Genomic DNA, 25,084 nt, shown 5'->3' on the forward strand with positions numbered 1-25,084 from the left:
CTAGGAGAGAGAGAGACAGCGTGAGCAGGGGAGGGTCAGAGAGAGAGGGAGACACAGACTCCGAAACAGGCTCCAGGCTCTGAGCTGGCAGTCAGCACAGAGCCCGACGCGGGGCTCGAACCCATGAACCATGAGATCATGACCTAAGCGAAAGTCGGACGCTTAACCGACTAGGCCACCCAGGTGCCCCCTCTTCTTTCTTCTTTATCTCCTTATCTCTTGAGATTCTATATGGTGTGGGGGACTATGCAGGTCACTGGTCATATCAATCACATAGAGAATCCAGTGTCCCTTCTGAGATTTACATAGGAGAATCTATGCAAATAATGAGCATTTTTCCAGAGCTATTTTGCATTTTATAAACAAGTAGTAATAAGATCCAATATCTTTTAATTCTCCATTCCTTAAGCACCGTGCTGCACTAAATAATAATAATAAAATTCATAATAGTAATAATAATAATATAACATGATAAAACAAAATAATAACAGCAAACTTAACGCAGATGTTCCAGTGGAAAGATCATGCTGCTTCACTGAAACTCTGAGTTATGGAGTGGTTAACAAAAACTGTAGCTTTGTAGCAGAAGTTTGTAGCTAAATATGGGCCAATAGAGTATGGCCAAATAAAATGAAAGAATTTACTTAATAGATAAGAGCATTTTATTATTAATAAAACAGGGCGAGGATGCAGTATTGTGTAGAAAGAGTTCTCATTTGTGACGGGAAGATCTGGTTTTGATTCTGGTGCTGTGTGGCTTTGGGAGTCTCTTCACTTCCCAGGGCCTCATTGTTCTCATTTATAAAATAAGGAGATTTCATGAAAAATCACAGGTTCATCTTCCGTTCTAAGTTTAGCCTTATCATGTGTAGAGCTCTGATTCTCACGTGCCTAATGGTACTTTCAAATGTCTTTTTAATATTTGAACTTTGTTAAAATGGGGAAGATCTCCATGCATTACCTTTTGGCTTATAAAACCTTGTCTCAGTTCAATTAGAATAACAATAAATAGGAATGCCTGAGTGGTTCAGATGGTTAACCATCTGACTTCAGCTCAGGTCATGATCTCACATGTGATCTCACGATCACAGGGCTCGATTGTGAGTTTGAGCTCTGCGTCAAGCTCTGTGCTGATAGCTCAGAGCCTGGAGCCTGCTTCAGATTCTGTGTCTCCCTCTCTCTCTGCCTCTCCCCTGCTCGCTCTGTCTCCTTCTCAAAAATAAACATTAAAAACAAACAACCAAAAAAAAGAATTACAATAAATAAAATTCATTGTTACAATTGAGCATATAAGCAGGTCTGGGTGGTTACAGTAACACAATCCTTCTCTAACGAGGAAACTCTTGTGCCATATTTATAATTTATTCCTTGGCAAATGATCATGTATCGTGGATTCTGAACCTAGCATTTTACAGTTGTATCAATATATAAGCAACAGCCAAATGTTTGTATTTTCACCTCAAATATAGAATACTGACTAAAGCCACTGCAGTCTCCTGGATTTCACATATTATCTACATGGAACTCCTTCAGTATCTCATTTAGATATAAAGCAAATAATGATACAAATCATTATTTTTAAAGTAAAACAGTTCTATTTCTCTCTCTTAATTAATATCCACTCAGGAAGGAAGTTCTGTCCCCATAGTTTTTATCGTTGTTATTTCTCACCATGGTTGGAGGAATAATCTGTTTGATCAAAAGTGGGGACATTCATTGAGCCACATTCTCTAAAGCACAAGATAACTAAATTAAAAAGGTAATACCAAACCATTGTGTGTTGCATTCTAATGCTGCTGATATTTGGGGCAAGCTCTTCTTTTCCATTCACCTGGCTGAGTGAGAGAGCACTTCTCTTCTACAGATCCAGCTATCTTTGCATAGGTTTTTGACCCCAAGATCCAGGTTTCTGAAGGAAATAAGAGTTACTCACTGGTCTTAAATCCAAGCTACGTTCTCCAAAACCATTGACAACCCACTTCCTTATTTGAAAGGTCATTGAGTGCTTGCCCAGCCGTGAGTAAAGCTAATGCGTTGTCAGTTTCTTGCATTCACTGGTTAGGACACTGGTAAGGAGGAGAGGTAAATCTTGGTACTCTCCCAACTTCTAGTGTTTTATGTCAGCATTATAGACAAGAGCTTGCAAATTCCTGACTCTTCATCTGATTCAGTCTGCCTCTTCAGACAGCCTCTCTATCCCAGTTTTCAAGACAACTGTGTGTGTGTATATACGCATATATTTTAAAGTAATGCCATTTTAACTAGCATAGCTGTTACTTTTATGTGTTATTATAAAACAGTGTTTCAGCTGTCAGCATGCTGTTCTCCTTCCATATGTTTCCCCTGTGTCTTCTGACACTGCCTTTCCCAGGGCCCAGAGAAATCAGAGGGAGTCTACAGCTTGCCTGGAGGGCTGTCTCTAAGTCACGATACAATTCTGAACAGCTATGTCTTCTCATTTAGTGCTTCTCGGTATCCCTTTGCTAAGTCAGGAAGATGCACCCGTCTGCACGGGAGCTTTTGGGCATGAAGCCTTGATCTTAAACCCTGATCTTATAACCAGCCCAGTGCTGAAACTGCTATTGCTGCCATCTTATTGTAGTAGATGGCAAGATAGACAGTGTTTTGAAATTTTATGTCTTCTAAGAGTGAAAATCATCATGTTTCTTTGAGCTTGAAAAACCTTTGGACTTGTAGAATGCTTTGCGGTTCGCAAGATGTTTTTGAATTGCTATCTCCACTGAGGCTCACAACAGTAAATACTTTCTTAATAACTACCATATATGTACCAATTAGAATCAGCCAATTGGTGACAAGTCACCCATTCAACAGGCATTATTTGAGCACTTACTGTATTCTGGGCATTAGCAATCAGAAGGTGAATTTATTGTTGTTATGATTATTGTTGTTATTTTTTTTATTTGCTATTTTTTTAATTTTTTTATTTTGCTCCACTTTATAGATGAAGATGTGGCTAAGAGAAGCCAAGTAAATTATCCTAGGTCATCTAGATAGTAAACAATGGAGTCAAATTCTCAAACCCAGGTTTTTTCATCCCAACTTTAATATAGTCCTTTTATATACCATTCTGACTTGTCCCTCAGGTAGGTTCTTCTCACTCACCACTTATCTTTGAGAGATTTTTTTTTCTGATATAGCTCAATGGTTAATAGAATAAGCAATTATTTACTGAGTATCTGATAGGCCTTGGATATTAATAATTAACACTAGGTTAATGTCAAAAATAAGAAGAAATGTCTTGAAAATATACAGATTTAGAGAATTCAGAGTAAAGAGTTACAAAAAATAGGAAAGTAACCTTCAGGGAGAAAACAGGTATTAGAACGATGTTTTTTAAATATACTTTCCACACTGATGTATAGACTGTTAATTGTTTTTCTGGACTGCCAAATACACTCTTTGGGTATATGGAAAAATTGGACTTCATTAAAAAAATACACAATTTCTATCATAATACACCTTTTAACTTACATAAATATTAAATGGAAGCTAGGAAATTATTTTGCATCAATAGAAAGGAACTTAACTGAAAAATTATTAGAGATATCAACCAAATTCTGAAATGAAATGAGGTATAAAATAAATATCTTAAAAATTATGTTGCCTATGTGCCAGTAATATATGTTAGGCAATTTGTTACCATAAGAGATTATATTCAGAACAGCATGAAAAATACTAAAGACCTAAGAATAAATTTAAAAAGTAACATATTGTTCCTAGAGAAAAAAAACAAAAAAGTTAACCAAGGGATAAAATATTGAACTTTAACACATGGATAGGTAGATGGATATTTAATATTTAAATACCTTAGTGTTTCATAAAGAAATATATGTGTTAGAGGAGAGGCTCCAAGATATATTGGGATAGCAAGACCCTGAACTCACCTCCTCCCATAAACACACAAATCTATAGCTATATAAGAATCATTCCCCTCTGAACTTGATTTGAAAACTAGAGGAACTGCTTTCCGCAATAAGGGATAAAAAGACTACATCAAAAGTAGAAGAGGCAGAGACACAGTGTTGCAAAAACCCACCGTTGGTGTTGTGACATACAGTAGGGAGAGATCTCACCAGCCAAGTGCTTCTCCCAGAAGAGTAAGGGGTTGGTGCCCCACACTGAGTACCCAGCACCTGAAATCTGTAGAAGACATCTGGCTTGGAAATCCAATGGGTCTGATATCTGGGGGTGCCAGAGTGCCGTTGGAAACTGAGATTCTCTTGGCTGGCTCATGAGCAGTCTTGCTCACCCTGAGACCAAGTGAAAAAAACAAGTTTGCAAATTACCTCGACAGTATGGGGGTGGGGGGTGGGGATTTATTTGCTTATCTTGTGGCATTGGCTAAGAGGGGTGGGGGATAGCTGAAACACTCTCTAGAAACGGAGGTGCTGGTGAAGTCATTGTTGCACTCTCCACACAGCTTGCCAGCACAGACAGGAAAGATTAAAGTGATGCCTTCCTATTGCCTTGCTGGTTCAGGCAGGAGTGAATGGTCCAAGGCACTTCCTGAGACCTGAGAGTATGGGTGTTTGCAGAACTTCCCTGCTCCCTTAATGGGACAGGCAAGCACAAATGGTCACGGAGTTCTCCTGCTCCCTAGCTAATCTCTGCAAGCATGGGTCCTTCTGACACTCCCTTGCCCCCTGGCTAAGGCTGGTGAGTGCTAGTAGTGGTAGCCTTCTCCCACTCCTGGCCTAAAGCCAGCATGCACACAGACAAAGAACTCTTCCTGCTGTGTTGCTGGAGATTTGGGGCATGCACAGTCAAGACATTTTCCTCCTGCCTTTCTGAAGCCAACAAATGTGCCTTGTCCCTGACACTCTCTGGCTGCATTTCTAAAGACAGCCAGCACGTGCAACCCACACAAGGGATACCCCTTGATTGCCTGGTTGTGATAGCCAAGTAGGCTGGCATTTCAGAACTCCATGGGACTATAACAATTAGAATGACACTTCTTGGCAGGCTACCACCCCAAGGGCACCATACAGACTGCAGACTGAAACACACCTCGGTCTTCCTATGAACAAGGCTTATTAACTTAGCATGGAGCTTCACTTTGAGGAACAGTCTTTAGGTTTCCCATGCAACCAGGGGATAAGGAAGTGCTCCCAGGGCACATAAGCACCCCCTTGGCCTTCCCCCAGAATAGTTTATACACTCATCTGGAGCCCTAATTTTTGCAACTGTCACCCAGAGGACACCTCCAAATCTCTTTTTCTGGAGTCCAACACAATTGTGGTCCCACAGCACTGTATATATTTGCACATTTTATTTTTTTATTTTATTATTTTTTCATCATGATAAGTGTACTTTTTAATCCCCATCACCTATTTCACCCATCCCCCCATCCACTTCCCCTCTGGTAGAGAACATCAATTTGTTCTCTGTAGTTAAGCGTCTGTTTCTTGGTTTCTCTTTCTCTTTTTTCTTTTTTCTTTGCTCGTTTGTTGTGTTTCTTAAATGCCACATATGAGTGAGATCATATGACATTTGTCTTGCTTTGAGTGACTTATTTCACTTAGCATTATACTTTCTAACTCTATCCATGTTGTTGTAAATGGAAAGATTTCATTCTTTTTTATGGCTGAATAATATTCCGTTGTACATATATGCCACATCTTCTTTATCCTTTCATCTATCCATGGACATGGGCTGCCTCCATAGTTTGGCTATTGTAAATAATACTGCAGTAAACATGGGAGTGCATATGTCCTTTTGAGTTAATGTTTTTGCTTTTTTTTTTTTTCTTTTGTAAATACCCAATAGTGCAATCACTGGATCATAAGGTAGTTCTGTGTTTAGTTTTTTGAGGAACCTCCACACTGTTTTCCAGAGTGGTTGTGCCAGTTTGCATTTCCACCAAAAGTGCAAAAGTATTCGCTTTCTCCACATCCTTGTCAACACTTGTTGTTTTTTCTTGTGTTTATGATTAGCCATTCTGTCAGGTGTGAGGTACCATATCATGGTTTTGATATGTATTTCCTTGATGATGAGTGATGTTGAGCATCTTTTCATGTGTCTTTTGGCCATCTGTATGTCTTCTTTGGAGAGATGTCTGTATATTTGCACACTTTAAAAGCTGCTGCTTGAGGGTCTGGCTTCCAATCAGCCTGAAAGTCATGCTAAATGAGATTGCTTCCCTTGTATTACTAACAGATTTTAGCACACCCTTAACAATAGGGGCATATTAAGAATAAATGATGTGATTTTATTTTATTTATTTTGAGAGTTCCAGAGAGTATGAGCAGGGGGAGGGCAGAGAGAGAGAGAGAGAGAATCCCAAGCAGGCTCAGCACTGTCAACATAGAGCATGATGCAGGGCTTAAACTCACAAACCATGAGATCATGACTTGAGCTGAAACCAAGAGCCACATGTTTAACTGGCTGAGCCACCCAGAAACCTCAAGAATAAATCATGTGATTTTAGACAATAATAAGGATTTGAGAGACAAACAAATGCTAGGGCAAGGTTGAATAAGAATGATCATCACTTATACAAGACCACTCCATTAAACAAAAGAGAGGTAGTTTTCATGTAATTCATAGAAACAAACACAGCCAAGCAAAATGAGGAAACAGAGAAATATGTTTCAAAACAAAGAACAAAACAAAACTTCAGAAAAATACTTTAATGGTATGGAGATACATATTCTACCTGACAAAGAAATAAAAGTAATTCTCATAAAGATGCTCACTAAACTCAGGAAAATAACAAATGAACACAGTGAGAACTTCAACAAAGAGAGAACATAAGAAAATACCAAAGAGAAGTCACAGAGCTGAAGAATATAATAACTGAAAAATAAACTAGAGGGATTCCACAGCAGACCGGATGAGGTAGAATGGACCACTGAGCTGGAGATCAATCAGTAGAGTTCATTCAGACAGAGTAGAAAAAAGAAAAAAAAGAATTAAAAGAATAAAGATAGTTTAAGGGAGCTCTGGGACAACAACAAACAGTAACCGTTGCATTTTAGAGGTCTCAGAAGGAGAAGAGAAAGGGGGGGTGTACAGAACATTTATTTGAAGAAATAATGACTGAAACCCTTTGTAACCCAGGGAAGGAAACAGACATCCAGATCCAAGTAGCTTATAGAGTTCAAAAAAAAAAAAGAGGAACCCAAAGAGAGCTTCACCAAGACACATTATGAGTAAAACATCAAGAGCTAAAGGTAAAGAATCTTAAAAACATGAAGAGGAAAACAAGTTGTTGCATACAAGAGAAACCTCTTATGGCTATCAGCAGATTTCCCAGCAGAAACTTTGCAAACCTCAAGAAAATAACATTTTTCAAAGTGCTGAAAGGAAGAAAGAAAGAAAGAAAAGAAACCTTTCAACCAAGAATACTCTACCTGGCAAGGTAATAGTTCAGATTTGATGGAGAGATAAAGTTTTCCAGATAAGCAAAAATTAAAGGATTTTATCACTATTAAACCAGCCTTATAAAAAAATCAAAGAGACGTTAAGCAAAGAAAAGAAATGGCATTAATTACAAGAGAACATATGGAAGTATAAATGTCACTTAAAAATGTAACTGGAAATAGTAAAAGTAGTGGATTAACCACTTATAAAGCTATTAAGAAGGTTGAAAGACAAAAGTAGTAAAATTAGCAAAAACTACAATAATTAGTTAAGGAACACATAAAATAAAAAGAAGTAAAAAGTATCATCAAGAACATAATATGCATGTGGAGAAAGTAAAATGTGGAGTTTTGGAATGTGGTTTAATTTTAGTTGCTATCAACTTAAAATAGCATAGACTGACATACATCATGGTAACCATAAAGCAAAAACTTATAGTAAATATACAAAGGAGAATGAGAAAGGCGTCTAAACAGCACTAAAGGAAGCCATCAAACCACAATAGAACAGAGAAACAGAAGAAAGGAATGCAGAGAGATACATTTGGCAATAAACCAAGAACATTTTGAACAATAAGAGTAATGAAGCAGAAACTTGCCTTCCTAGATAGTAAAATATAAGGCACTTCAAATCAAAATATGATGTTAATGTTTCAGAATTGGACAGATAGCACAGAAATCAATTTTGGTGCAAATAAGCAATAGAAATACAAATGGAAAATAAAGGTGTTAAGGGCTCAAACTTGTAGTAATAAAAAATGCAACTTAAACATTAAAATACATTAAAATATACTATTTTTCATCTATTAAGGGGGAAATTATTTCACAGAAATTTTTAAATGGTAAATTTTAGTGTTAGCACATTCAAGTATCATCACAGAAATAGTCATGGGAAATATGGGTAGAGAAACTAAATAAGCTTTTATAGTCTTTTACTGATAGACAAGAAGGAATATGAGTTGGTATGTTAGTACTCGAGGAATCCAGGGGCAATCAAAAATTTTAAAAATATCCATGACCTTTGACACAATCATTTGACTTCCAAATGCAAGTAAATAGAGAAGTATACAAGTAATAATATATAGTTATATTTATTGCTTTATTACTTATTTTAACAAAAATTGGAAACCCCTAATGGTTAATGGTAATGACTAAACCATTATAAACGTAATAATAGTTTAATTATATATAATTATATTATATTGTAAATATAATAATGGTTTAATTATGTATAATTATATATATATGTATACACACACAAAGAGTAACTACTTTATAATAATCAATAGTACATTTTAAAAGACTATCTCAAAAATTAGGGGAAAGGAACAAAATATATTAGGTGAGAACAGAAGAGGATCCACAATCATATATATGAATGAATTACTGACTTGAAAGACACAACGCACTATTAATAATGGATATGTGTGGAAGAGAGAACTTAAGGTAATTCTAACATTAGTGTTCATATTTTTTCATATTTGATAATTTTCCACAAAGAGTTTATATTATGTTACACTTTTAAAAATGAATGGTATTTATTATTTTAATAATATTTCATTGTTTAGTTAAAAGTATTATTTTATGTATCCAAATCCAGAAACCTGTTAATTACAAAAGCAGGTTTCCTGAATACTTCTCTTGGTTAATACTGTAGTTTTACAAATTTCTGCTTGAGATATACCACTTTATAGTCGTAAGTAGTATTTTTTGATGTTTTAATTGATATTCTTTGATATTAATGACATTAAACTTAGTTTCTATATTTAGTGCTCATTATTATTTCTTTGAATTGTTTTTATATACTAAAGTTTGATTATCATGCATCTTTTTGCATTCATTTCTTTGGCTGTTCTTGTGCCACATGGTAGGCATTTATATAATACTTAATTTTATAATATGCATTAATGGTCATTCTTGTGAGAGCAAATTATTCTCCCTTTACCTTGCAACTCTGCCTTGCTTTTTGAAAATATTCTCAGCTGTTGACTTCTTTGAGTGGCACATTGGTATACAATGGAACTTATTTTCTGCGATAAAGAGACTATGACACTTAGGGCTAAGTAATTAGGCCCCACCTTTAAATACACACACACACACACACACACACACACACACATATTTGAGTTGCTGGTATAAATTCTGCTGCTAAAGAATTTTCTATTAAGAATTCAAACCCATCTTATGTTACTGAACCAAAATGAATATCACAGATTCAAGAGTTGTTAGCACTCAAGAAATGAGGAGATCGGGGCGCCTGGGTAACTCAGTCAGTTAAGTGACAGATTTTGGGTCAGGTCATGATCTCACTGTTCACGAGTTCAAGCCCCATGTCAGGCTCTGTGCTGACAGCTCAGAGCCTGGAGCCTGTTTCATATTCTGTGTCTCCCTTTCTCTCTCTGCTCCTCCCCCACTCATGCTCTGTCTCTCAAAAATAAAATAAACATTAAAAATTTTTTTAAAAAGAAAGAAAAAGAAAAAAGAAATGAGGGGATCCAAAGAGCATACATTGATGAAGCACCTTGGCATGCAGAAGTTAAGCATTTGATTCAAAACTTGTTTTCTCCATTTGGTGGTTATTGAACAGATAAAGGTGAATAGAACAGTGAACCTAAGTTGAGATATAAATACAATGGTTAGGTTGGTTTGTTAGAGTACATGTATGCTTTTTAAAGACTTGCAGAGACAATTTCTCTTTTGACCTAGCATAATGGTTCTCAACCAGTGGCAATTGGGGGCCAAAAGGGTCATTTGGCAATATCTGGAGACATTTGGGGTTATCCCAGCTGGTGTGGGAGTGGGCGTGTGCTACAGGCATCTAGTGCTTAGAGACCAAAGATTCTTCTAAAATGTATAGGACAGCTCCTGCCAGCAAAGATTTATTTGTTCCAAAATATCAGTAGTGCTGAGGTTGAAAAATTTTAGCCTAGAATGCCCAATAAACTCTTTCTGGGAAAAAAAAAGTTACATATGAAAGAACAATTTCTCTTATTTGGAGGCTTTACTCAATCTGCCATTGTAGCTATAAGCTTCCAACTGTGCTGGCCATTTTTTTTTTTTAATTCTTTATGCGAAAAACCAGTTTCCAGAAAACAAGTACTAGTGCATACTAAATTATTGAGTTATGGGGTGCCTCAGTTGGTTGAGTGTCCAACTCTTGATTTCAGCTCAAGTCATGTCCCAGGGTTGTAGAATTAAGCCCTGTAGGCTCCACACTGAACATAGAGTCTGCCTGGGATTCTCTCCCTCCCTCCCTCTGCCCCTGTTTCCAACTTGCTCACATGTGCTCTCTCTCTCTCTCTCTCTAAAATAAAAATAAAAATAAGAATAAGAAAAATATTGAGTTCTACGAAGATTCCAGAGATTAGTGTTCTTGTCCCCACTTACGCTGCTTCCCTGTAGCCACATGGTGTGAAATAAGTTACCTCATCTTTCTGGTGATCTTCATATAACAACCTGTAAACATGAAGTGATCATAGAAAAAGATAATTTATATAAAAGTAATTGAAATGCTGAAGTGCTATGTAGAAATATAAGAAGTTGAATATGAGATTTTTCAGATATGAACATATATATTTAGTATGACCAGCTGGTAGCCAACTTCCTTTGGTTCTGACCACAAAGTCATTTTCACAAAGGGCATAAACTTTCCCACTAATGTGCCCTTTTATCACAGTAAATAGGAAAAAATAATTGATTGGACAAAACAAGTTTTTTTTTTTTAATTTTAGAACCAAACAAGTTTAAAAGCATCTGCTACAGTTTAGGAATAATTTTCCATCCAGAACCATTGCCCTTACTTAAGACGTTGTGGAACTATTTATTTATTTGTTTGTTTTCAGAAATTTTTTGATGTTTATTTATTTTTGAGAGGAAGACAGAGTGTGAGGGAGGGAGGGGCAGAGAGAGAGAGGGAGACACAGAATCTGAAGCAGGCTCCGTGCTCTGAGTGGTCAGCACAGAGCTTAATGAGGGGCTCAAACTCATGAACCATGAGATCATAACCTCAGCCAAAGTCAGACACTCACCCACCTGAGCCACCCAGGCACCCTAGGAACTATTTCTTTTTGTTAGAGATCTATAGTTCCTAAATTAGATGGTACTATGAGCTGGATTTTTTCCCCCGAATTCATATGTTGAAGTTCTAAACCTTAGTACCTCAGAATGTGACTGTATTTAGAGATAAGTATTTAAAAAGGTAATCAGGTTAAAATGAGGTCATTAGGGTAGGCATCCTCATGAGAGACTAAGACACAGACAGATACAGTGGAAAAACCAAGTGAAGACACAGTGAGAAGGTCACCATCTGCTAGCCATGAAGAGAGGCCACAGGAGAAACCAAACATGCTGACACTTTGATTTTGGACTTCTGGCTTCCAGAATTGTGAGAAAATAAATTTCTGTTGTTTAAGCCACCTAGTCTGTAATACTTTGCTGGGGCAGCCCTAGGAAAGGAATACAGATGGGCTATTCTAAATGTTTCTCCCTGGAAAGCCATAGCACGTAAAATATGCATCTGGTCTTTTGACTCCAAGATCCTGGGGTAATTTCAGCAAATAAAACTTGGCTGTGGAAAAGGCTTTGTGCTTTCATTACCTGCCATACTAAGGCTTTTCATGGAAAGCAGGGACAAGGGCCAAACCCACATAAACTCAAATTAGTTTGAGGGGGCTGTTCTAAATCCGTCATTTCTAGGTTGCAGAGGAATTCTACATCATTTCTTCTCTCCTGCAGCCTTGGAGAACAAGGGGCTGTAGCCTTTGTGGGAAGCATCTGTCGCTCCTATGTGTGTTCAGCCTCAGGGCGGTGTGCCCTGCTTGTTTGTAAACGTCTAGCTAAAACTACATGTATTGGTCTGTTCATGATGGCACTGCAAAATGATGTCTCTAGGTTGCAAATGCTTTGTATCCAACTTGCCCAAGTTTAGCAGATGAGACCTAAAAGCATTTTGTTACTCTCCTGGGATAATGGGTAATTTGACCCTGGGGCATCTTGAAAGCAAGATGCTTCTTCCTCTACTTCTGCTTTTCCTTCCAAGATAGTACTGGAAAGTTCTCAAACATGTCCTGTTATTTGTACTTTTTTGTGCAAGAATGTGAGTCTAAGGCAGGGTTCAGGCTGAACTGGGTTGCATGAGTACAAGTACTGATCTGCCATCTCCTGACTTTATGACTTTGGGCAAGTTATTCAAACTTGCTGTGCTTTAATTTCCTTACCTGTGAAAAAGGATAATCCTAGTACCTATCGTCTATGGTACTTGCATGTAAAGCCATTAGAACAGTGCTTGGCACACAGTAAGCATTCAATAAATGTTACCAATGTGGATGGAATATAACTCTTGAATATAGGAGTTCTTTTTTTTCCCAGTACCATAGAATGAGAATGGACCTCACAAAATGTTTGCTTTGTAAATGCTGCAATATATATGCTCCCCTAGGGAGAATGAAAATAGTACTATTGAGGCTTATTATGTGTCATGCATCATGCTGAACGCTTTCTATGCTTTATCTTATTTAAACCTCATAACAGTCCTGTGAGGTAAACACTGTCAAGATGGGGTAGGCTATGCTATAGTAGCAAATAATACCAAAACCTCAATGGCTAAATGGAACATAGATTTCTTTTTTCTTCATACTACATTTCCACACTACATTTATCCAGCAGATAAAAAGCAGTATTTGCTTATCTCTATCATTCAGGAAGGCAAGCTTGTGGAAGATGATACCACCATCTCAACACAAGCCTTTAGAAATAGCTATGGTAGGGGAGCGAGCCAGGAGAATGGAGTGCTAACTTTTCAGTACTTCTACACTGGAATGGCACTACCATTTCTGCTAGATTCAGCCATGGAAAGTCAAATAACAATGCATAACATCACAGGGGAGTATGCCTGGTTGAAGGGGAGAGAAGCATCTCAGTGAGCACATATGCTATTGTTCCTGTTCTAAACATGAGATCACTTCAACTTAAAGGGAAAAGTAACTTGTTCAGTGTCCTATAATAAGTAGAAAGCCACAATTTGAATACTAGAGTATCTGACTCTAAAACTGATGCTTCTGACTATTTTGATGACGGCCTGTCTAGGCCAGTGACCTTCTTGTTGAAGCCTATTGTGAGTTTAATTGTGTCCACCACAAAGATATGTTGAAGTCTTAACCCTCAGATCCTCAGAATGTGACCTTATTTGGAATTAAGGTCTTTGCAGATGTAATCACGTTAAGATGAGGTTATATTACTTTAGGATGAGCCCTGTTCTTCTAAGACGACTGGTGTCCTTATAAGAAGAGAAAACAGAAACACAGAGCCCCAAATGCCAAGGATTAACAACTATACCAGGAGGTAGGAAAAGTTAAGGACAAATGCTTCCTTAAAGTCTTCAGAAGGAACATGGCCCTGCTGAACCTTGATTTTGGACTTCTCGTCTCCAGAATTAGGAGAGAATAAATTTCTGTTGTTTAAACCCACCTAGTTTGTAATACTTTATTACAGCAGCTTTAGGAAACTAATACAAAACCCACAATAATGTGTTTTGGATCTTCATTTTCACATTATGTATTTGGCTCCAAGTACTCTCTAACCAGCTTGGCACTTCTCAGGGGCCATCTCCAAGAAGTCTTTCATTTTACTTCTTGTTTCTCCCAATGCCTCAGACAGTTTCTTACTCTGAATAAGCACTCAATAAGTGCTTGCTGAATGCATACAATAGAAACAATTGAATGTATGCAATTGTAAACAATTCTTTGCTTTCTCAGCTTTGTAACAAGACAGGATGCTTATTTCAGGCTTTGGGGGATAGAGTTTATAGAGCACAATTCATGCTTTGATTCTCCTTATGAAATGCTTGAGCACAGGGAGCAGGCTCAGCTTCATATTGTGGTTTGATCCATGCTGATCTCTAGGTTAGGCTCTCCATAAGCAGAAGTGAGACGGAGTTTGGGGTTCCAGATATGTACTGGAGATCAATGCCAGTGAAAAGAAGGAGAGGAAGCAGTGTTGAAGAAAAGAAGTCAAACTGTGATGCAAGCCTACATGACCTTAGTTAACTTACCTACTGGGGGCTCTGGAAGAGTTCTGTCCATCAGTGTCCTCTGTCGGGCTAAAATCACCATGCCTTTAGACCCTGCAGGCTGAACTAGGAACAGATCCTTGGACAAACAACTCTCTGCAGCTCAGGCCCACCCTGAAGTGTTAGCAGCTGGAATCCAGTTGCAGACTGCACTCCCTCCATTCTTGAAAAGGAATGTACGTGGTGCATCTATACATCTACTGCATCCATCCACCTCTCCACCTTCATCTCACACTACTTCCCTTTTCCCACCATCACCTCCAAAGCACCAGCCTTCCCCTACTGCTCTACTCGCAGATTTTAAAACCTATTTTTCACCTCCATGCCATCACATCACCCTCACCCTGGAGTACCACTTCTATCTCTCTTCCAGTAAACTCATCTTAAGTCTCCAACATGCTAGGTCTTATCTTCTTAGGAAGACTTTCTAATCTCACTTCTTTTTTTTTTTTTTTTTACTTCTAGGAGAGAGAGAGAGACAGACAGCGTGAGCAGGGGAGGGTCAGAGAGAGAGGGAGTCACAGACTCCGAAACAGGCTCCAGGCTCTGAGCTGGCAGTCAGCACAGAGCCCGACGCGGGGCTCGAACCCATTACCGCGAGATCATGACCTAAGCGAAAGTCGGACGCTCAACCGACCAAGCCACCCAGGCGCCCCTCTAATCTCACTTCTATGTCTTCTTTGTATTGAGTACACTGCAATACCATCATTACACTGCTCGTTGCACACTATCACATCAGATCCTCACTGGACTATGAATGCCCTGAAAAGGGACTTCGTATTCAAAGTCTATAGCACCTGTGCCTAGTCGGGTATCCTGTGCATATAGACAATTAATGTTAATATTAATTGATGATGGGCTGACTGAAAAATACAGAAAGAAACAGAAGGAGCCTTGTGATGTCAAGAGAAGAAATATTTGACCTGATCATAGTAGAAGTCAAACTCAAATTAAGTATTTATTATCCTCTCCTACTTGCCCTTAGACCAGCCTAAGTCAGTGTCCTATGAAATCTAGCTTTAACAGATCAACTCCTCAAGGACCTGAGAATCCACACAGGAATACTACAAAGACAAACAGGGAAGATGTATAACTTAGACAGGAGCAACTTACCCATGGGATGAGCTGTATAAAGCAGACTAACTGTGGAGGGAAATGTGCCCTAAGGATTTGTCAGTGGAATTGGCACTAGCCTTTAAGCTGCTAAAAGGCTCCAAAGGTAACTGTATATCTACAGTCAGGTTTTAAAAAGACTTCAATGGCCTAATAAACATCTTCTTTCTTTGTCTAGCCACTACGGATTTCTCCTCTATCTGAAACAGCCCTCGATTTTCCTTAGAGACCTATCCCTTCTCTCATTTGCATCCAATTATGAGAAGACTATCAGCCAAGGACTCTGTCCTCTTCCCAATACACTGAATAGTTTTGTAGAGGGCTTGGGACTCTGCAAGCCAGAGTCAAACCAGTCAAACCAGTAGGCATCAGTTCTGGGAAGAAGAAACTATTTGTTTTCCTAATTGTTAAGATTATAGAAGGTACAATTGGAGCTGCTGGGAACCATCAGGATCCCAGGCAGGTAGAGCTGCCTGGGATGAAGTCAATACAGAGAACAGCAGAGATAAGGATGAAAAGAGACAAATTCTTGTTATTATTAGAGCTAGACTTGCTTGAATTTAGCATAATCATCACATTTTAATTTGTGAGCCAGTAATCCCTATTTTTTTCTAAATCTAGTTTGAATTGGGTTCTTATTACTTGAAATTGAAAGTTTCCTCATCATCAGGCACAATATTGTCCTTTCAGTTTAAATTTCAGATGAAGGGACCAGGAGAGGTAGAGTAGGAAGCTATGATTGATCTGCTCTGTCACTGACTGAACTCTGTACTTCAGGCCAAAAACCAAACCAAAACAACCACTCTATGTCTTTTGTAAAGTGAATTTTATCCCTGGAAATGACAAAAGGTATATGAGAAGTTTTCTCTGTCCTCAAGCAAGTCAGAGTTGAGCTGGGCTGCTCAGCACATATGAAAACAGGACAGTATAAAAGTTTAAGTCTCCCTAGCCAGGCAAAGATTCTGACCTCTGAGGATCTTGGTGCGCACCCCTTGGTAGCACTGGCAACAGGCTCATGAGGCTTGTATTTCTACCACCTTGATCAGCAGGCAGCTTCATCTGGGGTGAGGAGCGGTGACCCCATTCACCCTGGTAATTAGGTTTTGTCAACCTAAGGCTTAATGGAAATTAATACAATGGTGTATTAGGGTGCCTGGCACGGACTTGTTCCTTGGGAACAGATTGCTCAGTTTCGGTCTTTTCAGGATTGGACTTTTCGGGATTCATTGGTTACATTGCTTAAGAAACAAATAACAAAAAATATGGAGGCATGGAAGATGGCTTAGTTCTTAGAGAGTTTTGCAATTCTGTTTAAAAAACAACAACAACAACAACAACAACTCTAGGCTTGGTCCAGTAGACAACATAGCTTTTTATAGCTACCACTTATTGGATATTTACAACATGCCAGACATGGTGCTAAACCCTTTACATGGATTGTTTCATTTAATTCTCATAATAATCTTATGAGGTAGGCAACTCATCCTCCTTTTGCAGATATGTAAACTGTGGCTCCAAAAGACAAGTTCACTTGCCCCAAGTTTCAGACCTAATAAACAGAGGAGTCAGGATTTGAAATCAGTTCCAGAGCCTGAGTCCTAACACGATCTATACTGTTGTTCTAGACAGGGAAATGACCTAGTGACCTCAATGACTGATGATGAACATCACTGCACAGAGAAGTGTATGGTGAGGAGACCCTGGATCGAGAAAGATCAACTCAGAATTTTCTTCAGTTAACCCAAAACAAAGTAAAGATAGCCTGGATGGTGTGATGACAGGAGAAGATGTCAAGGAGGATGACAATGAGAAATTTTCAAAGAAACATTGCCCAATTTAGATACCCGATGAAAAAAGAAAGAACAATGAGTCAAAACATATCAAAGTTCACTTTAAACATGGGTATAAAATATCAGTATCCAAAATAGTAGCTGTCAAGAGATTACTTGCAGTGTATTCCGGGAATGCATTTAGCTTTAGTGGCAGAAAGCTGTGTCAAGGAAAGAACTCTTCACATACACATTTGTTGGAGGCTCATTCATCTATTTAATGTATTTTTAAATTTTTAAAAGATCACTTGCGTCTGGGCACATATATAAGGGGGAAAAAATCAATGTTGAATTTTACAAATAGATGCCAGTCTCTGCCCTCACGTTATCATTCCCATTAGGCAAATGACTAATAACATTATTATGCTGAGTGGAGTTGTTTAGCAAGCTTAAAGAAAGTGCCCAAGATGCTTGTCCTTTTGTTTTTTAAATGCAAGTTCTCTATGCCAGCTTTTTTTCAGTTTCATGTTCACATTGACCCATAATGTGTTTATTATTTTTTAAGGTTCATGTTGAAACATGAATAGAAGATATTGTGAATGGGTTTGGAATAAGGACACAACATGAAAATGTCCCACTAAAGAGCGGGGTAAAAATAGCAATCCGGCAGTAAATCAGCTGTTGGTAACCACAGAGACTGACTACAAACCTGACTTAACGTGGTTTACAGGTTGGAGAGCTAGTCAACCCAACTTACCAGCCTCAGCACTTCACACGTTGCATCTTCCTTATGATGCTATCAGCATTTAATACAAAGTATGTCAGACTTTCCCTTACCTCGCTCCCTTAGATCAATTCCAAACTGGGGAAGGAGTTCACTTAAAGTAGTAAAAAGACCCCTGCACTGGAGATCAAAAGACTGAGATGGAATCCTACCTATGTGGACTTGGAGGTGTCACTTCCCTGTGCTGGGTATGTTTCCTCATCTACATAAAATGAGAAGACGGGATACTGTGACTCTGAGAGTCCCTTGAAGCTCATACAATCTGACTTTATTCATATGGGACCGTTGTAACACATAGTTATGAATGAATTTGTTGGGGAGATAACTTGACAAACTTAACTCTTAAAAATTAATGAGAAGAGGTGCCTGGGTGGCTCAGTCGGTTAAGCGTCCAACTTCGGCTCAGGTCACGATCCCACATTTCATGGGTTCAAGCCCCGCATCAGGTTCTGTGTTGACAACTTGGAGCATGGAGCTTACTTTGGATTCTATGTCTCCCTCTCTTTCTGTCCCTCGCCTACTTGTGCTTAGTCTCTCTCTCTCTCTTTTAAAAATAAATAAGCATTTAAAAATTTAAAAAATAAGTAAATATAAGATGATTTGATGTGATATGAGATGGTTTGGGATGATATGCACACAAACATTTTAAATGTTAAATTACTCATCTCTCTTAGTAAATATTAGAAAAGGTATGACTAACACACTGGACCTGTGATTACATTATTGTTTACAATGATGATAAATTTATTTAAGGCAAAAAAATGAGTTGATTTAAAAGTGTTTTCTACTAAAGAATTTGGCAGACCTTTGTCCTTGGTTCCTGGGAGTTTAACGTCTTAATCTTTGGAATTACTAAGTGATAGAAGTATTTTTGTTATTCAATTTGGGTTTTCCAGAGTTTATGGTACAAAATAGCTCATGGTCGACCCCTAGTTAGTTTCAGGATAGGTACCAGCCTGCTGGAAAAACCTACCATGTGATTCAAAGATTGGGGCTGCAAGCTAAGAGACATCAACCCAGTCTCTGGGGAGGCTGAAATTGAGTGCAGTCAAGTTACCAATGAGTTACTCATGGCTGTATAACAAAACCCCAATACAAACTCTAGACACCGAGCCCTGGTTGTTTTCGGATTGGTGATACATATTAATGGACAAGAAGGGTATCCTGGGGACATGGAAATTTTGTGTTTGGGGTCCTCCTAGATCTTGTCCAATGTTGGTTCTGTGTAATCCATATTTAGCTGGTCCTAATTAAATCCTTTTCTTTTTTTAATGTTTATTTAGTTTTGAGAGAGAGATACAGAGTGCGAGTGGGGGAGGAGCAGAGAGAGACAGAAACAGAGAATCCGAAGCAGGCTCCAGGCTCTGACTGGTTAGCACATAGTCTGAGGCCGAGCTCAGACACACAAACTGTGAGATCATGACCTGAGCTTAAGTCCAACGCTTAACAGACAGAGCCACCCAGGGGTCCCTTGATTGTATTCTTTATAGTAGAACTGTAATCTTAAGTATAGAACTTTGCTGAGTTCTGTGAATCTTTCTAGCAAATTATCAAACCTGAAGAGGCAGTAGGACCCCCTGAATTTGTCTGGAAGCCTTAGGGCTTGTGGCTAGTGTCTGAAGGAAGCTAATCTTGTGGAGGGCTCTTCCCTTAACTTCTGAAGTTTGACCTAACTCTAGACAGTTAATGTCAAAACCGCACTGCAAAAGCGCAATATTAAGTAAATAGTGGTATTAATTATTTAATAATAAAATAGTACCTCTGGGCATGACTCAAATTCTGTTTGTGGTATAGAAATGACCAAAGTTTGGGAAACTAGTAACAATGTTCTCTGTAGTGACATTAACTCTTTTAAGGCTGTTATGTATTTTTTTTAATATAATTTACTACTCACAAAAGCCTTATGAGATTGATAACTACTAAGATTTCTATGTTGCTGACTAAGAAACTGAAGCCTAGAGAGGTTAAATAAGGTCATGTGACAGGTCAGTGGCAGTGTTGGGACATGAGCTTAGGCAATCTATCTCCTGGAAGTCTTGTTCTTGGTGTGTTCATCATGACACTATTAAAATATTCACCTTGTAGGATCACTGTGAGGATTAAATTACATATTGCATATAAAACACATTGAAAAGCTTCTAGCATGTAATAGACTCAGTAAATATTATTTTTGTATTCATGTTGTAATTAGATAAATATTTCTGTATTTAATAGTATTACTCCTTAAAATAAATTACAGGATACTTAATTTGGTCATACCCTATAGCATTGTGTAGAATCAACTGAAAGTCATATGTATGCTTTGTTTTGTATGGAAAAGAGGAATTCTATGTTTATAAGGTAATTCAGGTACAGGATTTGCATCACAGACTTTCCTAGGCATAGAACAATCCTTTTACCAGGCAAGAAATATCATTAAGTCCAAAAGTAAAGTCAGCATGACAGCAAACCTGGATTTTACAATCTTTTCTTGGTGTTATGTAATTCTAGGTCATGTAGTAGAAGACAAAGAGAGGGGAAATTTTAGCTAACATAGCAAAGTGTGCGTTTTGAGATTCATTTAGGTGACTACAGTGCCTTCGTTAGTTAGAACGCTCTAGACTGGTAATTTATCTTTATTTGTCAGCTCCCTAAAGATGAGTTTTTTTGAAGGGCAAAAAGTAAGTAGGAAGCAAAAATAACTGCTGGTTTTTGACTACTGATTGTCTTCAAATTTGGGGGAGATACATCTCTAAAAGTCTTTAGTCAGAAAAAAGCCTAAATATTCCCCTGAAAAGTTAAATGTATAATTAGCAGGAATTGGGATACATATTAATAGTTCACATATTTTCTTTCACATGAACATATGATGATATTAAGAATATTGGCTGAACTCGCCCCATATCTCACACGGAAAAGGTCTGAAGCCATAGGAAACCTTACAGAACCCAAGAGATTGGGAGAGAAAGGATGCAGAATCCACTGAGAAAGCCTTCTAACGTGAGTGCGAACTGGGGAAGATAAAATGGGGCCGGGATCGGAGACTCCAGGGACGGGGGCGAAAAGAGAGAGTCTGAAACTGCTCAAGACACGGTCCCTGTCACTGGGAAACAGAAAAACCTCTGCTCGCGGCACAGAAGGACCATGTGCGCCAAATCCCTGTGCGCCAGGTCCCCGCGTGCCAATTCGTCCCGGAGGGGGTGGGCACGTGGACCACTTCTTTGTGCTCTTGGCTGGCTGGACGCTTAGAGGAGCGGCACGCCACCACGCCATTGTGCTCCTGGCTCGCGGGACTCCTGGAGGAGTCGCTAGCACGTACGGGGCTTCCACACTCCTGGCTGGTTAGAACTCTAGAGGGAAGGCGAAGAGCTTAAAAACTGGGAGATTTGCCCACAAGTTCCAGTTTCAGGTGACGAGACACAGAGGGACCTGGTTTCCCTCTCTCCAGCGGGCCCAGCACGCCCCACAGGCAGACCCCCGCCCATGCTCGCCAACCCGACCCGCAGGAGAAGGGAGCAGCGACTTTGGTTCCAACCCAGGGCTAGGCAAGAAGCTTGGAATTGCCCCAAGGGGATCACTTGCGAGGTTGTGTCTACGGCAATTCCAGTGGGGTGCACGGACTGGGATTTGGAAACAAGTCCTGGCCTGGGTTAAAGAGCGCAACCCACTTTGACTGCGTCCCCAGCACGGGGAGTGTACACACCCAAAAAAGCGAGGTGCAGCGCTTGGTTCAAGAAGAGACTGGAGCGCCGCCACTCTCCTCCCTACAACCGCCAAGGCAGAACTCCCGCCTGACAAATTGGATCACACCACGCCAATCCGTGTTTGAGAGCTGCCCTCCCTCTTTTTTTTTTTGTTTTGTTTTGATTTTGGTTTTGGGTTTGGGTTTTTTCCTTCTTTTTTTTTTTTCCTGGAACACTCACCTGATTAACTCTGGTCATTGGCTTGCTTAAACAGTCACATTTAGTCCTATCTGTAGATATAAATTCTACAGCTACAGACCTTGTCATCTCTTTCTCTCAGGAGTAATTAGACTATATAATTTCTCTGGATAACACCAGTGTCCTTCTCTCAACTATCCAACCATATTCAACCCTTTAGCTATTTGAAGAAAGCTTCATATCCCTTCTGCTGTTCATTCTATTTCCAATTTGGCCTCATCCCTGCCCTGTCTTCTCTTTCTCTATGCTCTTCAACCAGCACTACATACACCCGGCTATTTAATTGTAGCTGGGAAATCCGGTTATATGCTTTAAACCATTCTTTGTCCATCGGTTTTCTTCTTTTTTCCTTTTCTTTTCTTCTTTTTGACCTTTTTATGTATTTTTTTATATTCTATTATCCGCCTTCCCTCCATCTTTTCTCTTAACTTTTTCATTTTCCCTCTCGGTTTGCATGTTAGTTGGACTTGTCTGTGCATTTGTGTGCCTCTACTCCCTGTGTGTTTGTCTGTCTGTTTTCTTCTCCAGGGATACCTCAAGAAACAAGCCAAAGTACACATGGTTGAGAGTCCCAAATATCACTATGAGTAGGAAACTAAAATAACCAAGGTCTAAACAAGAGGGACCAAAATATATCATTAAAAAAACACTCTATGAAAGGATAGGCCCTGGACAGTCAAAGAGTTTTCTTGGATACAGCAGCGCTCATAGGGGCAGAGAGCATAACAAGTCTTTAAAACTAACAAGAAACAGAAAGCTAACTAAAATGACGAAACAAAAGATCTCTCCTCCAAAGAAATTCCAAGAAGAAATGACAGCTAATGAACTGCTTAAAACAGATATAAGCAGCAAAACTGAACAAGATTTTAGAACAATAATCATAAAATTAATAGCTGGACATGAAAAAAGTATAAAGGACATCAAAGAAACTGGCTACAAACAACACAGAGAATAAAAATAGGCATGATGAATTAAAAAATGCAATACATGAGATACAAATAAATTAGAGGCTTCCAATGCATGGTTTGAAGAGGCAGAAAGGAGAATAAGTGATTTAGAAGACACCATTATAGAAAAAGAGGAATCTGAGAAAAAAAGAGACAAACTGATCCAGGAACATGAAAGAAGAGTTCGAGAGCTCAGCGATACAGTCAAACGCAACAATATCCATATCATAGGAATCCCAGAAGAGGAAGAGAGAGGGAAAGGTGCTGAAGGGGTCCTGGAACAAATTATAGCAGAGAACTTCCCCAACCTGGGGAAGGAAGTAAACGTTGAAATACAAGAAGCTCAGAAGACTCCCCTCAGATGTAAATTAAATCGATCTTCTGCACGACAATCATAGTGAAAATGGCAAAATACAAGGACAAAGAGAGAATTTTGAAAGCAGCTAGGGAGAAAAGGGCCCTAACATACAAAGGCAAACCTATCAGAGTAGTGACAGACCTACCTACTGAAACGTGGCAGGCCAGAAAGGAATGGCAGGAGATCTTCAATGTGATGAACAGTAAAAATATGCAGACAAGAATCCTCTATCCAGCAAGGCTGTCATTCAAAATAGAAGGAGAGATAAAAGTCTTTCCAAATAAACAAAAATAGAAAGAATTTGTCACCACTAAGACAGCCCTACAAGAAATCCAGAGGGGGACCCTCTGAAGGAAAGGTTGCAGGGAACAAAGATACCAGAGACACCACCACAAACATGAACCCCACAAAAGACACAAAGACTCTCAACCCACATATTTCAATAATAACACTGAATGTAAATGGGCTGAATGCTCCAATCAAAAGACATAAGGTAGCAGAATGGATTAAAAAAACAAAATCTATCTATATGCTGTCTACAAGAAACTCATCTTAGACTGGAAGATACCTTCAGATTAAAAGTAAGGGGGTGGAGAAAAATATATGATGCTACTGGAAATCAAAAGAAAGCTGGAGTAGCTATACTTATATCAGACAAACTGGACTTTAAATTAAAGACAATAACAAGAGATGAAGAAGGGCATTATATAATAATTAGAGGGTCTATCTATCAGGAAGAACTAATAATTGTAAATGTCTATGCACTGAATAAGGGAACACATAAATATTTAAAACAATTAATCACAAACAGAAACAAACTTATAGATAAGAATGTGCTAATAGCGGGGGACTTTAATACTCCACTTACAGCAATGGATAGGTCAACCAGACAGAAAATCACTAAAGAAACAATGGACTCGAAAGACACATTGGACCAGATGGATCTGACAGATATATTTAGAACTCTACATCATGAGGCCAAGGAATTTACTTTCTTCTCAAGTGCACAGGACACATTCTCCAAGATAGATCACATACTGGGACATAAAGCAGCCCTCAATAAATATAAATAATTGAGAGTATACCATGCACACTTTCAGATCATAATGCTTTGAAACTTGAAACCAATCACAAGAAGAAGTCTGGAAAACCTCCAAAAACATGGAGGTTAAAGAACACCCTACTAAAGAATGAATGGGCCAATCAGGCAATTAGAGATGAAATTAAAAAATATATGGAAACAAATGAAAATGAAAACACAACAATCCAAACTCTATGGGATGTGGCAAAGGCAGTCCTAAGAGGAAAGTACATTGCATTCCAGGCCTATTTCAAGAAGTTAGAAAAAGTACAAGTCCAAATCTAAGAGCTCACTTAAAGGAACTAGAGACAGAGCTACAAGAACGCCCTAAACCCAGTAAAAGAAGAGAAATAGTAAAAATCAGAGCAGAAATAAACAACATAGAGACCAAAGAAACAATTGAACAGATCAATGAAACCAAGAGTTGGTTTTCTGAAAAAATAAACAAAATTGACAAACCTCTAGCCAGACTAATCAAAAAGAAAAGAGAGAGCACCCAAATAGACAAAATTATGAATGAAAATGGACTTATTACAACCAACCCCTCAGAAATACAAGCAATTATCAGGGAATACTATGAAAAATTATATGCCAACAAATTGGACAACTTAGAAGAAATGGACAAATTCCTAAACACACACTCACTACCAAAATTCACACGGGA

This window comes from Crocuta crocuta, unplaced genomic scaffold (genome assembly GCF_008692635.1).
Source record: "Crocuta crocuta isolate KB4526 unplaced genomic scaffold, BGI_CrCroc_1.0 scaffold184, whole genome shotgun sequence".
In the NCBI taxonomy this organism is placed as follows: domain Eukaryota; kingdom Metazoa; phylum Chordata; class Mammalia; order Carnivora; family Hyaenidae; genus Crocuta; species Crocuta crocuta.